Raw genomic sequence first — 18,368 nt, 5'->3', positions numbered from 1 at the left:
CGCAGCCAACCTGGGTTCAATTCCTCTGCCCATCTCGGAAAGCCCGGCAAACTATCAGGAGTATCCAGACTGCTTGGCAAAGCCTGGCAAACTACCCGAAACGTATTCGATATGCCAAAAACAGTAACAAGTCTCAGAATAGAGACATTACTGGTGCTGCTTGAGCAAATCGATGAACAATGGGAGGACAATGCTACAGTACTACCAATTAATATTAATATTAATATAATACCTATTAATTTAAAATCTGACTTCTACTCTCTAGCTCAAGAGAGTTGGGTCAGAGATCTACTTTGGGTTTGGGAGAAGGATGCTACATGGTGACTTTCACTCCTTTTGTTGGAGTAGAGGGGGTCTGTCTTTATTTCCTGTAATAAAGATGTGAAGCACAGGTAAGAGAACCAGCCTGGAACCAGGCCAGCCATGGAAAATCAATGTATAAACATAGAGAGTCTGTGTACAGCCACCACTGGGAGCCATGGACCAAGGAAGGAGTATTCACTGGATGAGTAAAGTGCACGGCTATCACATGGGTGACACAGTTAGGAAGGAACCTGTAACAGGATCCATGTGACAGTCACTTCTAGAATTTGCTGTGTCCAGAGAGCTTAATGCCAGCTTATGATTTTACTCTCAAGTTAGAATATTGTCCTCTTTCCCCTTCACCCAACTCAGACTTTAAGGAGCCTGGTGAGTGACTTTAGAGGTGACTGTCACTGATCTGCTTGAGGTGTCACTGTATCATTGTCATCTCATTGTTTGTAGATTTACTAGAGCGGGTGCCAGTAACATCTCTATTCCTCCCAGCCCTGAGATTTTAGCAGCCTCTTCATACTCGCCTTTTCCCAATGATTGGAGGCTCATTCAGGGTCAGGGGAATGAGACCTGTTATCGTTATTGTTTTTGGCATATAGAATATGCCACAGGGAACTTGCCAGTCTCTGACAGTCTGCTTGAGATACGCCTCTGATATAGCCAATTCTCACATGAACTAGGAGGAAGGGAGAGAAATCAGTCATAGAATGAATGAAGATTGAAGACATTCTCATTTCTGATTCAGTTTCTCTAGAAATTTCTATTTTGTAGGAATGACCAGCAGTCATGGGCCTGCCAGCATTAAAAATTTAAAAAATAAATTCTTTTTAGAATGCTATTTCTTAATTTCTTTCAACATGCCATATTGCACTCAAAAATATTTTCAGGCATACATTGTGGGTAGCTGAAATGATTCAAATGGTACCTAGGTGTGCTGGTGTGGATGCGGGGAAGAAGGGACCCTTATTCACTGCTGGTGGGAATGCCATGTCAACTCTTTTGGAAAACAATATGGACTGTTTTCAAAATACTAGGAATCAGGCTTCCATATGACTGAACAATTCTGCTTTTTGGTATGTAACCTAAGGCCCCCAAATGGATTTGAGGGCAATCTGGCTGTGACATCTGTCATCCCATTGATCACCAGAGTAAGCTGCGTAGGCCTCACTGCTCCAGGTTTCTCCCACCTGAAGTGGCTCACTTGCTCCCTTGAAGAGGATGGCCTTCACTTATAGGAACCATTCTACAGCAGAGGGTATCCAAGTAGCTGTGCTCCCTGCTAGATCCTCCAAACAAACTCCCAAGACCCCCAAAACTATTCAGAAAAGACATTTGCACCCCTGTGTACTTTGCAGTACTATTTATGGGAGCCCAAATCTGAAAACAACCCAAGAGCCCTAGAACAATGGCTGAATAAAGAAAACTGCAGTACACACATATATAATGGAATATTACTCTCTTTAAGAAAAGATGAAGTTATGTAATTTGCTGTTGTGTGAATAGATATGAAGAGGATTATGTTGGGTGAAGTTACTCAAAAGGAGAGGGACAGATTCAGAATGATCTCTCTGAGAAGTGCGATATAAAGGAAAAAATAGGAGTGTAACAAATACCCAAAGGCAACAGAAACTGTGAATTGGTCTCTACTCGAAATTCTACTATAGGGTGGTAAGATTTGTTCTGGAACATTGAATGCTGAAAAAACTATATTATGAACAACTTTACAGCGGGTAGGGCGTTCGCCTTACAAGCGGCCAACATGGCCGACCCGAGTTCGATTCCTCTGCCCCTTTCGGAGAGCCCGGCAAGCTACCGAGAGTATTGGATATGCCAGACACAGTAACAACAAAGTCTCCAATGGAGACGTTACTGGGCCCGCTCGAGCAAATCGACGATCAACGGGAGGGCCTTTACCTTTACCTTTACCTTTGTAAACTATGGTGTTAAAAAAAGAACAAAAATATCTCCTATAGGGAAAGGAAGTGATGGGGGTATAAGATATGGTGGGGAGAACACTGGGGCAAAAGTGGAGGGATATGGAACCTCTGGTGGAGGGTGTGGTGTGGGAATGTGTTATGCATGGCAACCTACCCTGGCAACCTATCATTGTAAACCATGGTGCCGAAAATAAAATAAAACAAAATTGAATCTGTGGATAAGAAAGAACAACTGTAATTTTTTCCCCTTTATTTCTTGAATCAGTGTGGGAAAAGTTACAAAGCTTTCAGGTTTAAGTCTCAGTCATGCAATCATCAAATACATTTCCCTTCACCATTACTTATTTTTCACCACCAAGAACCCCAATATACCCCCCCAACCCTCCCAATGCCTGTGAGGCAGATGAATTCTAGTTAACACTCTCTCTACTTTGATTAGATTCATTATTTTGACAAAAGATGTACCATGATTATTTAGAGTTTACACAGGTCTCACGATGGAGACGTTACTGGGCCTGCTCAAGCAAATCGATGAACAACGGGAGGACCGTGACCATGACCGTGACCCCAAAATCAGACCTGCTGAAAAGGCATTGTGAAATAATTTGTTTTCTACAGTTGGTTACAAGAACCAAATGATGTCTGGATTTTGGATTTCTGATATTTTACTTATTAAGCCTGGAAGTATTTCTGCCGAGAGTCAGATAATTATAAGATTGGTTTCTGTGGCTCTGGAGCCATGGAGCCGTGCTGGAGAGCCGCTCGTGGGGGGCAACTCGTGACCTCGGTAGGGGGTGAGGGATGAACCAGGAACGCCCCCATTCCCATGAGGTTTCAGTTGCCCCATCATGACCAGATCATACCTGGTTTTCCAAAAAGCTCCATGGCAGTCACCATATTGCTGTCCAGAGGGATAAAGGTGGAAGGGAGCAACACCCTTTACCTTCCAGGCAGGCGTGGTGGTGTGGATTAACGCATAGTCCATTTACTTTTCTGCCGCAAGCTGCCGGGTTCTGCATTAAGTATTTGTGCTTCTGGAGCCATGGCTGTGCCCTGTAATTTTTTTTTAATATCAAAAGTCTACAAAAAGGAAGGAATTTTATTACAGGAGTTTTAGACTGTAAGCAGAGACTTACCTGTACTAAATTTGGATAATGGTGAGATTTGAGACTCTTGAGATGATAAAAACTTGGATGAGATTTTGAACTTTAAGGTGCAATGGGTAAGTTATTTGGGGACTTTGGAATGGGAATGAATGCATTTCTCACGTGCACTGCTTATGAGTATTTGGAAGTCAGAGAGTGAGCTGTGGAAGGCTAAGTAACATTCACAACTTAATCTCCAGAAACCCAGAACTTAACCCCCTTTATCTTGCATGGCAAAAGGGACTTCTCAGATGTGATTAGGTTAAAGATCTTAACAGGAGAGACTCCAGGAATATGCAGGAGGGGTTAATGTAATCACAATGTCATCATGCAAGAGGGGCGTAGGAGAAATCAAAGACTGAGAAAAGGCCAGAGGAGCAGCTGTTGAAGTGACGGGGGCCTCGAGCCAAGGAATATCAGCAGCCTCTAGAAGGTGAGGAAGGGAAAAAAAGAAGGACCCTCAGCCTCCAGAAATGACCAGTTCTGCTGGCACTTGATTTTAACCCTATTGACGCATTTTGCTCTTCCAGGTTTCAGACTAAGAGACTATAAATGCATTTCATGAGAAGCTATTTTGTAAGAATTTCTTTTAGAAGCAGCAGCAACAACAAAACCCACCCCCAATACACTACCATGTGCTAGGATCTGAAATACTTTTTAGGATACAGCTGGAATAGTTGTTTAAAAGAAAATGAAAGAGAATTTTCTCCCGTGAAGCAGATGATTTCAATATAACTGATGACTTTTCCATTTAGGGAGAGGTCTCCCAAGCATTGTCCTGGGGTCTCTGCTGGTACTTCTCAGCCCAATGGCTCTTTCATTCAGTGCAAGGTCCTAGGATGCGGTGCTGCAGAGTGCTGCAGTGCTGGGTACCTGGATCATCCCTGTGCTGGGGGCCTCCGGGGACAGAGTCAGCAGTACTCTGGGTGATGGTTCTGGGAATCAAGCCTGGGTGAGTTTGTATCTAGCTATTATACCAGCTCCTGCCCCCTATTTCTCACACAAAATAATGCCCTTAAATAAAGTACAAAGAAGAAATTGAATTATGTAAAGTCTTCCATAAAACAAACACTAGAAGATACTACCTGGGCTTCAGCTTTTATTTAATATGCTACAGCAGAGCCCGGCAAGCTACCCGTGACGTATTCCATATGCCAGACACAGTAACAACAAAGTCTCCAATGGAGACGTTACTGGGCCCGCTCGAGCAAATCGACGAACAAGGGGAGGGCCTTTACCTTACCTTTTTACCTTACTCATTCAAATGACTCTTTCTTTGGTGGCTGGAGTGATAACTCCAGATACTGAGCACCTGTGTGGCAGGTTTAATCCTGGTGAGTCCTGGACATGTGAGTTTAATCCTCATTTAATCCTTGACACCACATGCTCCCTAGAGCACCTCCAGGCATAGCCTTGGTTGCCTCCGAGCTGTCTCTCTGGCCCATGCACCTAACAATCACTCCTGGCCCCTGGGCCAAGTATCTCTGGGAAGACCATGGGGGGAAAAAAGCTGGGGTTGCCTTCCCCTATGCCCCCCGCCAACAAAGTCAACCCTCTTTAGACAACCTGCAACCTCTTACATAAGAAACTAACAATGACACATATTACCTTTGCCAAGATGGCAGGCAGATCACATAATATTCCTATGAAATCCTGATAGTGAAAAATGCCATGGTTAAAACTTGTGAGGTGTGCTCTTGATGGTGCCAGCTTTTTCAAACAGGTTTGGGCAGATCTGGCAAGTCACCGAAGCCAAACGCCAAATGTATATATATGAGGTTTCCATTTTAGGGAGCTCAGAAGTGCGCTCTCTCTCTCTCTCTCCTCTCTCTCTATTCTCCCTCCCTCCCTCCCTCCCTCCCTCCCTCCCTCCCTCCCTTCCTGCCCTCCTTCCTTCCTTCCCTCCTTTCTTTCTTTCCTCCCTCCCTCCCTCCCTCCTTCCCTCCTTCCCTCCATCCCTCCCTCCCTCCTTCCCTCCCTCCCTCCCTCCCTCCCTCCCTCCCTCCCTCCCTCCCTCCCTTCCCCTCTCCCTCCCTCCCTTCCTTCCATGGTGTTTACATCTTCTTCTAGCCCTCCACTCAGGGATCACTCCTGGTGGTGCTCAGATAACACATGTAATGCCAGGGGTCTAACCTGGGTCAGCTACATGCAAGGCAAATGCCCCACCCACCGTATTATTGCTCTGGCTCTCCACATTTACTTTGTTCCTTTGATTAATCAGAGCTGACGAGCCTCCAGAATTCAGGTCATTTATGCTTAATATATGGAGACAGAGGCTTTTTATGGGCAAATATGTTAAGGAAGGTGTTTAAAATTTCTATTCAGTGCTGGAAGCTAGTAGAGTAAGTTGGGTTTCCAGCACCTCATGGTCTCCAGAGCATCTTTGGGTGCAGCTCTGGAGGCTTCTGCTGCACACTCAGGGTGGCCTGGGTCGAATCCGGCAACGCAGGGCCTGAGCACCACTGCTTGCTTCTACGGAGGGCCCGAGAAGCACTTAGGAGGTTCCTAAAATGGTATACTTCAATGTTTTTGTTTTGTTTTGTTTTGTTTAGAAACTGAGTTTTTTTTGTATGTGTATTTGAAACTTCTTGATTAAATGCAAGTTTACATTTATGGTACCTGTGTTCTTCAGGGACCCAGGTATGGTACTACACATAAGATGAAGGATATGGTAGACAAAGACATATGGGGGCTCTCAAGATCAACCCCAGGACGTTGTTTCAGCCCTTGGTCTAGGAAGGCCTAAAGAAAGGTTCACCACTCCTGTCACAACAAGTTAACATCCACAGAGGAGCGTAAGAAGAACACACATTTAGGCATCAGGGCTGCAGTTATACTGGTGATATGGGTGAGCTGTATAGCCATATATTCAAAACACAGTCTCAACAACACTGAAAACATGAGATCCAAGCTGCAACCACTGGAACTGTGAACAGTGAATATCAAGTCGACAAGGGAATGGGTTGGGGAGGGAATCTGGGAACACTGGTGGTGGGATTTGTGTTGACATACTGTATGCCTGAAACTCAATTATCAATAACTTTGTACATCACTGTTCTTCCATTTTTTAAAAAAATAAAGGAAAGAAAAAAGAACAACACACTTTTATTGTAGTTACGAAGGTGTCAGATGACTACAGTGCGTGTACCTGGGCTAAAACCAGGGCCTCATGCCTCCTGGGAACTCCAGGGGGAACCATTTCCTTGTTTCTTGCAGCTGTCAAGCCGTCCACTTTCCTTAGTGGCTGGTTTTCACTTTCTAGCTCCGAAGGCAGCAAGGATTCCACTTTTCCTCCCTCTGACGTCTCCTCCTGACACTGTCTTTCTAGTTCCCTCCTTCATGGAGAAAGACTCGGGATTCCACTGGATCCACCTAGATAATCCGGGAAAATTTTTCTAGTTTGAGATTAGCTGATTAGCAACCTACGATCCATCTGCAACCCTTTGCTGCCACGTGGAATAGATGGTGTTTTGGAGAATTGGGATGAGAGCATCTTTGGTAGGCCATCATTTGCCATCCACAGAGTGATGCTGGGTCAGCAGCCAGGGTTCTTCTGTGAGGCCCAAGCTCCAGCAGGAATGGTGACCTTAGATAAGACACTTGGGAGAACATGGTGGGTGGAGGGGGCTTGGGGGCAGAGAAAGAAGCACCTCCACACTTCACTACAAAATTGAAAGTCTTCACAAGATAAACATCTAGTTCCCAAACACTTGATTTTTCTCTCTTCATCATGTAAAAATCTTAAAAATCTTCTCTAGTGTCCACTTTTATTGGACATTAGAGAAAAAAATACTTATTTACTGTTGTTTAAACATCATTATAGAGTAATTGCGTACAATTTTTTTTCTTTTTCGCTCACACCTGGCGATGCACAGGGGTTACTCCTGGCTCTTCATTGGTGGTGCTCGGGGGGACCATAAGGGCTGGGAATCGAACCCGGGTTGGCTGCATGCAAGGCAAACGCCCTACCTGCTGTGCTCTCTCTCCAGCCCCATTTTGCATTCAACTTGGTGGAGTGTGTTGATGTAATGGAAATAAAAACAATTAACCCTAATGAAATAGGCATATCCAGCCACCCCTGAATACCATCTTAAAGCAGGTGATAGCGTCCATTGTTTGTGTGAGAAAAATCATCTATTAGATTTTGCCAAGCCCTTCTCATAGCAATGGCTGGGTGATGGGGCTCCAGAGTTCTTCCAGCGCTCAGCCAAAGGAGGTGAGTACTTGTCTGAGTCATTTTCAGATACTGAAAAAAAAAACCTCATTAGGATGTGTTCACAAATAAAAAAGAAGTCATTTTTTATGTCACTCTGCAGAAATTTACAGCAAATGGGATTCAAAGGATTACTGCATGGAGGAAATGTCATTGTGAAATCTATAGATAGTCCCTTTAGTACCGCATGTCATAAATTAAAAGCGATCAGTAGTGAGGAGGCCTGGTGAAGGATAAAAGAATGAGGCACCGATCTCCGTTTACCTTGCTTTCTGGAACACACATGCTTGAATGATTTTTTCGAGGCTTCATCGCCCCCTCCACGCCCCCCCCCCCCCCACCCTTCCACCCCCGCCTCCCCAGTCAGAAAGCGCAGTCTTTGTCTGCTAGGGCTTGGCTTCCTTCAGCTACCTTAGCAATGCTGTTTCAGCAACTCCCTGCAAAGGCAGCATCAGGTGTCACGGCTACTGGGGTGACTGGGTTAATGGCTGAGCTGTTTTCCCTGGAGAAGCAGGGACAGACAGGCCAGTCTTTGTCCCTGCCAGGAGAGGGTTGAATTTAAAACTTCACTGCAGACAATGTGCCTGGGAGCCGTGGGGTTTGGGTCATTCGGTAGCTGCTTTTTCTCTGCTTTGCCCCCAGATATGTTGGCGCGAACAAGAGCCTTGGGATGGCTGCGTACAACAGCCAGGGGCTGGTTTGAGGGAAGGAAAATGTGTTTCTCTTTTTCTGTCTTCATTCTGAAGCCACAGTTCATTTGTAACCTAGAGATCAATACCTGGGCATGGATCTAGCTCTGCAGGAATTTCATGTGGTTTCTATAGTCTTGTTTTGAAAGTCCATGTGATGAACAGAAGAGTGGGTGGGAAAGGGGTTTTCATCTTTTTTTTTTTTTCTTGCTTTTTAGGTCATACCTGGCGATGCTCAGGGGTTTCTCCTGGCTGTGCACTCAGGAATTACTCCTGGTGGTGCGGTGCTCGGGGGACCATACGGAGTGCTGAAAAATCGAACCCAGGTTGGCCGTGTCCAAGGCAAATGCCCTACCTGCTGTACTATCTTTCCAGCCCCGGTTTTCATCTTTCTTACCTCTCCTCCCTCACCATAGGACTCCTGTGACTGTTTTCAGATTCAGAGATGCCTGGGTATGCACACGCATTTTACTTTCTTAGTCATCTGGTTTATGAAGACTGACAAGACCACAGCTAATATTCCCTAACCCCCTAACTCTTTAGTTTATCCTCAGAAAAATTCTGAGGCTCTTCCTATTGTCTTCATTTTAAACACACGTCAGTTGAAAGTCAACAAACTTGGGTTATTGATGGGCATAACTGTGTGCTTCTGCTGCTTCCCCCAAAGATTCACTTCCTGAAGGCCTAACCCCTGGTCCCTCAGAATGTGACACAGTTAGAGAAAGGGTCTTTAAAGAGGTAACCACAGTGGAATGAGGACATTAGGGTGGGCTTTAATCTACTATGACACTCAGGTATATTGTGTATGTGGGGGTGGGGCTCACACCTGGTGGTGCTCAGGATTCACTCTGGCTCTGTGCTCAGGGCTGACTCTTGAAAGTGCTCACAGAATCGTATGTGATGCTGGGAATCGAGCCAGGTCTCCAGCATGCAAGATAAGAGCTTTAACCTCTTGCCCTAAAACTGGTAAGAAGAGATTAGGACATAGACATGGCAAGAAGGAGCTGGTGAGGAAACAGGGGGAATGTAGTGTCAAGGAGAAAGGCTCCAGAGGACTCCAATCTGCTCATACATTAATCTCAGATACTTGTAACTTTACCAACTGTGAGAAAGCACATTTTTGTGCTTTACGTCACTGGTCTGTGGTGTTTGTCATGGCAGCCTAAGCAAATGAATATGTCACATGACCAAGGCTGCACACTGGGGAGTTCTGACCATAGAAAACAGGTGTTCAACAAAAATCCTATCATCTTTCTATAAGTTATATATTAAGCCTGGGTCAATATTCAAAAGAAATATGCTATCAAATAGAGGCTATGCCTTTATTTCTCTCTCTCTTTTTCTCTCTATCCTTCCCTCTCTTTCTCTCCCTCCCTCCCTCCCTTCCTTCCTTCATCCCTCCCTCCCTCCCTCCCTCCCTCCCTCCCTCCCTCCCTCCCTTCCTCCCTTCCCTCCATCCATCCTTCCTTCCTTCTTTCCTTCCTTCCTTCCTTCCTTCCTTCCTTCCTTCCTTCCTTCCTTCCTTCCTTCCTTCCTTCTTTCCCTCTCTCTCTCTTACCCTCTCCTTGTCTCTCCTCTTTCTTTCTCTCCCTATTTCTCTTTCTCTCCCTCTCTCTTTCTTCTCCCCACCCAGTAGTGCTCAGGGCTTATTTCTGGCTCTGTACTCAGCTATCACTCCTAGTGGACTTTTGGCGGGGAGCTATATGAGTTGTATGCAGTTCCAGGGATTGAACTGCAAGCCGTGGAAAGCAAGGTCCTTATCCCTGTACTATCTCTCGCTAAGATCTAATATAGTATCTGTTTTTTATCTCTCTTCTTATTCATAACATCTCTACCATGTTTTCAAAGACAGTTACCCCCAGACCTGACTTTCTGCTAGCTTGGTGTCCAGCTGTGTCTGATGAGCTGTGAAAATTTCAAAACAAAACTCACTCTATTTTTCTTTAATTAAAGGGAAAGAAAAACAACTATGCAAAACATCTTTTGGTTTTTAGGGGCAGAAGGCGAGTTTCAGGAAATCAAATAAACAATAAGGTTTGGAAATTCCCCAAAGACTGGGGCTTTCTGACCCCAGAACAAGGTCGGGCAGCTTCACCCAGAAGTTAGAAGATTTTATTTTTCCCCAAGGATTGAAATTCTGAATGAAGAGATGGGTTGGGGCAGGGAAGTCCGTTTCCCAGCTGAGAGCCTGGGCACTACTGACTTGGCCACCGCCCAGGACTCTGCTATTTACTGGTTGATCCTGATCTACTGGTTGGGGATGCCCGTCTCAGCGGATCTTACACAACTTTGTATTTTGAATTTTCCAAAAGACCAAATGTAATGGCAATTGGAGACTTGCTTTCACTTTGTTCTCCGGCCTCTGATGATGGAGTTTCACATTAATAAATTATTGCAGCGATCCCAAACACAGAGATAAACCTGGAATGCTTAGTGTGGAGGATAAACCTGGATCTTGAGTTTTATTTGTTTGTTTTGGGGCCACACCCAGCTGTGCTCAAGATTTACTCCTGGCTTTGGGATTGATGGAGGATTCTTTGGCGGTACTCAGAGGGCCATATGCCGGTGCTGGTGCTGGGATCAAAATGGGCTCAGGTCCCTGCAACAAAGACTTCTGTTTTTTTTTTTCTTTTTGGGTCACACCCAGCAATGCTCAAGGGTTACTTCTGGCTCTTCACTCAGGAATTACTCCTGGCGGTGCTCAGGGGACCATATGGAATGCTGGGAATCGAACCCAGGTTGGCCGCGTGCAAGGCAAACGCGGTACCCGCTGTGCTATAGCTCCAGCCCCAACAAAGACTTCTTAACCCCTGAACTGTATCATCTCTCTAGCTCTTTTTAAAAATACCATAAGAAATTTATTCCATTACTTCACCTTTATTAATCAGAAGTCCAGTTTTCTAATTTTAGTTCACACTTTTTTCCGGATTTCCCCTGGATTAGCACTAGCTACTTCTTTATTTTTCTATTCTAAAACCTATTTGGAGCGAAAAAAAACCCCAAACAATTAAATGACATATTTTTGTTGTTGTAAGCATATAGATTTCAACAGGGAGAAAATCGAGGACTCTGTTTGTAGGTAAAAATGTGCTGTAGGTGCTAAGTTTCATTGAGACATGACCTTGGATGTGATCGATAGCCTGCTTTCTTCAGACTCAACAGACTACCATATTTGTTGTTGTGTGTGTTTTTTTCTCCAGCAAAGGCACTTACCTAATGATATTAAAATTTTAATTGATTATGCTGGATGTTCTGAAAATTGAAGCAGCTGAAGTCAGCTCACTCAAGCCCGTCGCCCTCCAACCGCCATTGGTGGAAGCCACAGTGATAAATAAATGCTGCCACCTACAGGACAGAATGGGAATGTGCACAGACAAGCCTGTCACCTTAACATCTTTTCTGACACTCAGATTTTTACTTTTAATTTTGCACGCTTCTCCATATGATTCCAAAAGAACAAAATATACATTTTTAAAATTTTAGACTTATTTTATAGCACTGACAGAAGACTCGATATCCTGTAGAAAACATGATTCTTCATAATGTGTTTTCAGGTTTTCTAAAACTCACTTATAGTGAATAGGACACAAATATTGAAAAAGAGGAGCTTTATAAGAATGATTTGTTAAAGGCAAATGCCCTACCCACTGTACTATCTCTCTTCCCCCCGTATTGGAAACTTTTAATAAAAATTTGATAGCTGTCCACTTAAGAGACATGTTGAATAATCCATCAGTAATTCCAGAATAATCAGAAAAACATTATAAAATTTTCTTAAGCTACAAATTACACCAGTACTTGTGTATGTGTGTAAGAAATAAAATCTTTCTAAGTTATTCTTAAAAAATGATTTGTTAAACACAGGATCTAAATTGGCAATTCCAATACCTTTCACTTTTCTATATATTTCCTCCCTCATACCATCATGTGATTTCATACTTCTCATGATGAAAAGTCACTTGATAGAGAAATCATACAGTTATGCTTCTCAGCTTCTACTTGGGTTTAGGAAGTAGACAATGACGAGCTCATTCAAGTGAGTACTCTTCGGAAGAATTAAAATGGGCCTAGGTCTGATTTTGGGGTTGTGGGGGGATACAGAAGATTAAACATGGGTCCCCAAGCATGCAAGACTAGTGTTTTCCCACTAAGCCACATGCCTGGTCTCTGGTTATATGTTTTGGAATGAAACATAGGGAAAACATTTCTTCTCTCATCTGACATCCTTAGCATGAATCTGAAGTTCTCAAGAGCTTTTTTTTTTTCTGTGCCAGGCTTCATAAATTGGGTTCTGACACTTTTGACTTCTCGGTCATGTGACTAAATGAGACTTTTCTGGGTTATGTTAGTCCTGGGTCCTTTCCATTAGCACAGCATTGTTGTTCTTGAGTCTACAAAGACCCATGTGGAAGTGAAGTAGAAAAGCACCTCCTCTGAAAACCCTTCACTTTACCTACTAGAACTCAAAACACCAACTTGACTAGCAAGAAAGAACATTTTACACAATTGAAGTGCTTTGAAGACACTATTAAAAACAAAGTGTCAGAGGCTATGTGGAGGAAGAGCAGTAAGTATGTTTGATTTGATGATCTCTCAGGATATTAAGTTTGTACTTTTCATCTTTAGAAGTTATCCAGGACAACACAAGTGATTATTGAACTTGGAAAGCTTCTAGTAGACATTTCTGGTGTGCCTTCAAATGGTGATGTGAGTTTTCTGGAGGAAAGGGGTACTCTGTTTTGGAATTGGTGTTCTCTAATGTGAAGCTATAAGAGGGACTATGTTTGTTGGGATCTGAGTCTCTCTTTTAGGTTTCCATTTAAACTTGTAAAATCTCTTCCATTCGATTACACTGTAAGTCATTCTTTTCTGTCTTTCTTACTGAAGCAGGTGCTAGGTGGAGGTCAGGATCGCTTCTCATCTATGTTGGGGTGGTCAGATTTGGTATTTTGCCTTTCCACTCTGGACGCTATTTGTATTTTAGGACTTTTAAACAACTTGAAAAGGGCTTTGTCTTCTAGTAAAAGAAAATAATCCATGATCACATGAGAGAATGGTTTGGGGCAATGGTTCTTGTTGACGTTCTTAAAAGATCTTCAAAAAGGCTTCTCCAGAAAGAGCTCATAGTTGGTAGGTGAGAATTACCCTTATGGTTTACTTAGCTCTGGCTTGGGACAATTATCATAATCTCAGGGCAGTAATGGACCTGTATCCTTACACACAGTGATTAGAATGGCTCTACTCATTAAAGATGCATTCATGTGATCGGATTGAAATGCCCATTTAGGGAAAATGATACATATTTGAATACTGGTCTCTGCTATGTCTGAGTTCTGGTTATTGTGGTATGGAGGGGTTAACCCAGACCAACGTTTCTCCTAGAGCTTCTAATTATGCATAATCACCATCATACTTTGTTCTTTGGTATCTTTCATCCGAAGCTCAAAGTGCTCTTCAAGCATTATTAACTCATTAATCCTTGCAACACTCCTGAGAGACAGATTGGAGGCAAGGCGATTAGCCCATTTTCCAGACAGGACCATGGAGGCACAGAGGATGGCAGCCACTTACCCAAGGTGGTATGAGTCAGAGCTGGGCTGAGAACAGAGTCTACTCATGTTCCGCCCCCAGTCTGCCTCTGCATATGAACTTTTCGTCCTCCCCAGAGTGAAAGCCAGGAACAGTTGGATCTTGGGAACCATCTCTACCTGGTCTTTTGTCTATCAGTGTGGAGCAACACACAGAGCACAATGCCAAAATAAAATGAAAAACACCCCTTCCCTTCTAAAACATAAAACCTCTGCTCCGTAGGGGAAAAGAAACACAGCTCTTTCTCAGCAAAATAAAATTGTGTATCCACTTAGATCCCCAAAGTAGTCCAAGTCTTGAAATACCTACCCTGACATGTTTCTTACACCAAATCAGGAAATTCCATTTGGTCAAGCAGAAATGAAACTTGAACTTCACAAGGGTTAGAATTCAGTTTGAAACCGAGAAGTACTCACATCTGTCTTTTAAGTTTGACAAACAACCTTTTCTCCTTGGCTTCACTTGAATGCAGGCTGGTTTCACATGGACTTCATTGTCACTTTAGTGGAGCGAAAGGAGGGGGGCACTGTGTGATCTGGGTGGGGGTCAAAGGGGAGAGTTAATGTCCATGGAGCCACGGAAAGCCTGGGATCTGGGGTCAAAGGGCTCCAGCAACCAGCTTGAAAGGCACAGTACTGAATTCAATGCAAGTCATGAGCTCTTTTGGGCCTTTGTCTTTATTTATTATTCATTTATTTATTCAACAAATATTTATTGAGTCTTATGTGTCAGTCACCGGCTGGATGCATCCAATCTAAGATGATTAAGACATAATACTCACCCTTCAGGAGTTTGTAATAAGGCACCAAAGGTAAGCAAATAATTTGTATATAGAATAAGAAATTTAAAGAAATTTATGGAGCCTGACCAGGAAAAGTTACTTGAATCTCTCATAGAAATCTTCTAAGAGGTATCAAATAGGCTAAAGAAGTAGGAGTTTACCCTGGAATTTGTTGGCGCTAAGCTTTCAACGTTTGTCCATTTCTCAAAGTTTGTTATTGGGATCAGTGACATTAGTATCAGCTCATTACTAAATTCCTATTAAGTGTAAGCCACTATTTTGGGCTATAAGAGATGTAAAGATACACTGAAGTGATTCAGATATTCAGGCAAATAATAAGAAATGTTAGGATATCCTTGAGAGGACAAAATAACAATATAATGTGATGTATGGTTTGTATCATTGGAAACTCGGGCAATAAGTGCAATGGAAATTCAGAGAAAGGAGATAATGCTTTAATAATGTTATAGGGGCTGGAGAAATAGTGCAGGGATCAAGGCACTTGTCTTCCATGGCTGACCCCAGGTTGATTCCTGGCACCACATATGGTCCACTGAGCACCATTAGGAGCGAACCCTGAGCAAAGTGTTAAAAGGAATCTTTGAGCACTGCGGGGCATGGTCCCCAAACAAAACAAAACAAAACAAAACAAAACAAAACAAAACAAAATGGATGCTTAAAAGACTTAGAGTCCAGGGATGTAGTTCACTGATAGAGTGCCTGCCTTGCATGTGTGATACTGCAAGTTTCATTCCCACCAATTTTCCATATCACCAAGTGTGATCCTAGGCACTACCATGGCTATCCCTGGCACACAACAAGTGTGTGATCCCTCATGGACACTGGACACTGTAACCAAGTGTGAGATGTGAGAACTTCACCCCCCCCCCCATTGTAGCAATAACAACAAAACTATGTTTAGGGCCAGTTATTTTTTAAAATATTATTTTAGGGCTTTCCCTAATATGGCAAATAAAGTGCTCACCTTGCACAAGGCTGACCTGGGTTTGATCCTAGCACCACATATGGTCTCCTGAGCCCTGCTAAGAGTGATCCCTGAGTGCAGAGCATGGAGTAAGCCCTGAACACTGCCAGTATGGGCCAGAAAGAAAAAAAGTAAATAAGATAAAAACAGTATTTTAGATGAATTGAATATTAACTATTCATGAGCCTCACAGGGACGGGGAGGGGTGGGGGGTGGGGTTTTATTGGGGTTCTTCATGGTAAAAAATAAGTATTGGTAAAGGGAAATGTGTTTGATATTTGCATGACTGAGACATAAACCTGAAAGCTTTGTAACCTTTCCCACAGTGATTCAATAAATAAATAAATAAATAAATAAAAAGTATATCTCTAACTATATTTTACATAGAAATTTAGAAAGAAATTTAAAAATATTCAAGTTGCTTATGTTCAGAACTTTCTATGGAGAAGACAACTTCTCTAGAGCATCAAAAAGTTTAAAGATTATTTTCAAAAAAGTTCTGGTATAATTTAGGCCTGGCATTACTCATTAATTTAGACCAATCATTTTCACTGTTTTGAAGATTTCCTAAATGGTGACTGACAGTGTGAAGTTCAGTGTCTCACAATGCAAAATCATGATCACTATCATTAAGCATCTAATGTCAGTCATGAGACAAGTTGTCTTGCCTCATGAAAATGTCCAGACGTTCATTCATCCTTGCAGTTGAATTCTGTTTTTCTAAGGAAACATTTTAGAAAAGACCCTTTAGGCAGGCATAAAATGGTTTCCTTTTCAGTCCTCTTTATACAAGCAGTGGGATTCAGCAGGACCAACACCCTGTGACTGAGGGTGTTTGCCGAGGTCAGGCTACTAGCTGTTCACCTTTCCAACTGCCCTGATCAACACTGGAGGCTCATGAGGGGCGACTGGTGACCTCGGTAGGGCGTGAAGGACGGACTGGAACGCCCCCCTTCTAGAGATATACTTTTTGACCAACAAGTCACTCATTTAAGTGTACAATTGATGGGTTTTTATCTTATTATCAGAATTGTGCATCATCCCAAATGGACCTAATTTTCTTCAGTCATTCTACAATCCCTCCCCAACCCCATTTGATTCCTATGTACTCTAATCCTCATGAATCACTAATTTGCTATCTCTGTGGATTTGACTACTGTGGTTACTTACTTTAGATAATGGTCATTTTGACTAGGTTCTTTTATTTCACAGTGTTTTGAAATTTCATCTATATGGTAGCTTATATCGGTAATTCCTTTCTTTATATTGTGAAAAAATACTTCGTTGCATAGATGTGCTGCACTTTGTTTACCATTTATCTGTTGATATACAGGTGGATTGTTTGTATTTTAAGCTATTATGAATAAAACTGTTATGAACATTTCTGTACAAATTTTGTGTACATATATGGTTTCCTAAGAGATTCAATTGCTGGATTATGTGGTAACAAGATCATTTATTTGAATGTTTGAGAAACTGTCAAGTTACTTTTCATAGTGGATGTACCACCTGAATGTTACAATTTCTACATCTTTTTACCAAGGTCTATTTTTTATTCTAGTGATCATAATGGAAATAAAGTGCTATGACTTTGATCTGCTCTTCTCTATTGGCTAATGATGTTGACGATCTTTTTCATGTGCTATTTATCAATTGCACATCTTCTGATTTTCCAAAATGTCTATGTGAATTCTTCACATCTTTTTGAAATTGTTATGAATGAAACAAAACAAGGGAATAAGCAATATCTAATAATGACAGGCCCTTGGATGACAAAACTCAGATTGCCAACCACTGGGTGGATGGTAGTGAATGGAGAGGTGGGCAAGAGCTAGCATAAAGACAGTGGTGGGGGACATGGAGACTTTGGTGTTTGTGGGGTAAAAAGAAACTGTATATATTAGTATCATAAACATTAAAATTCGATCACGACCATCCTGTTGTTTGTCGATTGCCTCGAGCAGGCCCCAGTAACGTCTCCTTTGTCCTAGCCCTGAGATTTTTTAAAAAGTGCCATATTAAAAGCTCCTCCAGGGTTAGGACAATGAGACCCATCATTGTTACTGGTATTTAGAATATTGGGTACATCATGGGGCGTTTGCCAGACTCTGCCATGTGGGCAGGTTAGATTTGGTAGCCTGCCGGGTTTGTCCAAAGCAAGAATGAGATAATAAGGTGTCGCACATTTGCGGCCGCACGCGCTTCCGGGAGCTAGGTTTTATAGTCTCTGGGTCTTGGCCGTTGATGGGATTACACGGGGCCAGAGGGCCATTTAGTGGGTGTGACCCTTGCCTTGGAGGTCTCGGCCCCGGAACCCCCGAGACCTCCAAGCCTACTCGAATTGGAGTCGAGCATCTTCCACCCAGATCCTCCAAATTCCAGTAGGCGGGGGTCACACCCACCACCTGGCCCCCTAGCGCCGTGTAATCCCATCAGCGGCCAAGACTCAGAGACTATAAAATCCAGATTCCGGAACCGCGCGGCCGCGCGACATCGTATCAGAACTTTTTTTTATGACATCTTATTGTCTCATTACTACTTTAGACAAACTTGCAGGCTATCGAATGTAGCCTGCCCACAGGGCAGAGTCTGGCAAACTCCCCGTGGCGTACCAAATATGCCAGATACCAGTAACAACGATGGGGCTCATTCTCCTAAAGAGCCTTGAATATAATCTCAGGGCTAGGATGAAAGAGACGTTACTGGGGCCTGCT

The sequence above is a fragment of the Sorex fumeus genome, unplaced genomic scaffold (assembly GCF_029834395.1).
Source record: "Sorex fumeus unplaced genomic scaffold, SorFum_2.1 ptg000002l, whole genome shotgun sequence".
Taxonomy (NCBI): Eukaryota; Metazoa; Chordata; class Mammalia; order Eulipotyphla; family Soricidae; genus Sorex; species Sorex fumeus.
Note: the sequence above shows the minus strand (reverse complement) of the source record.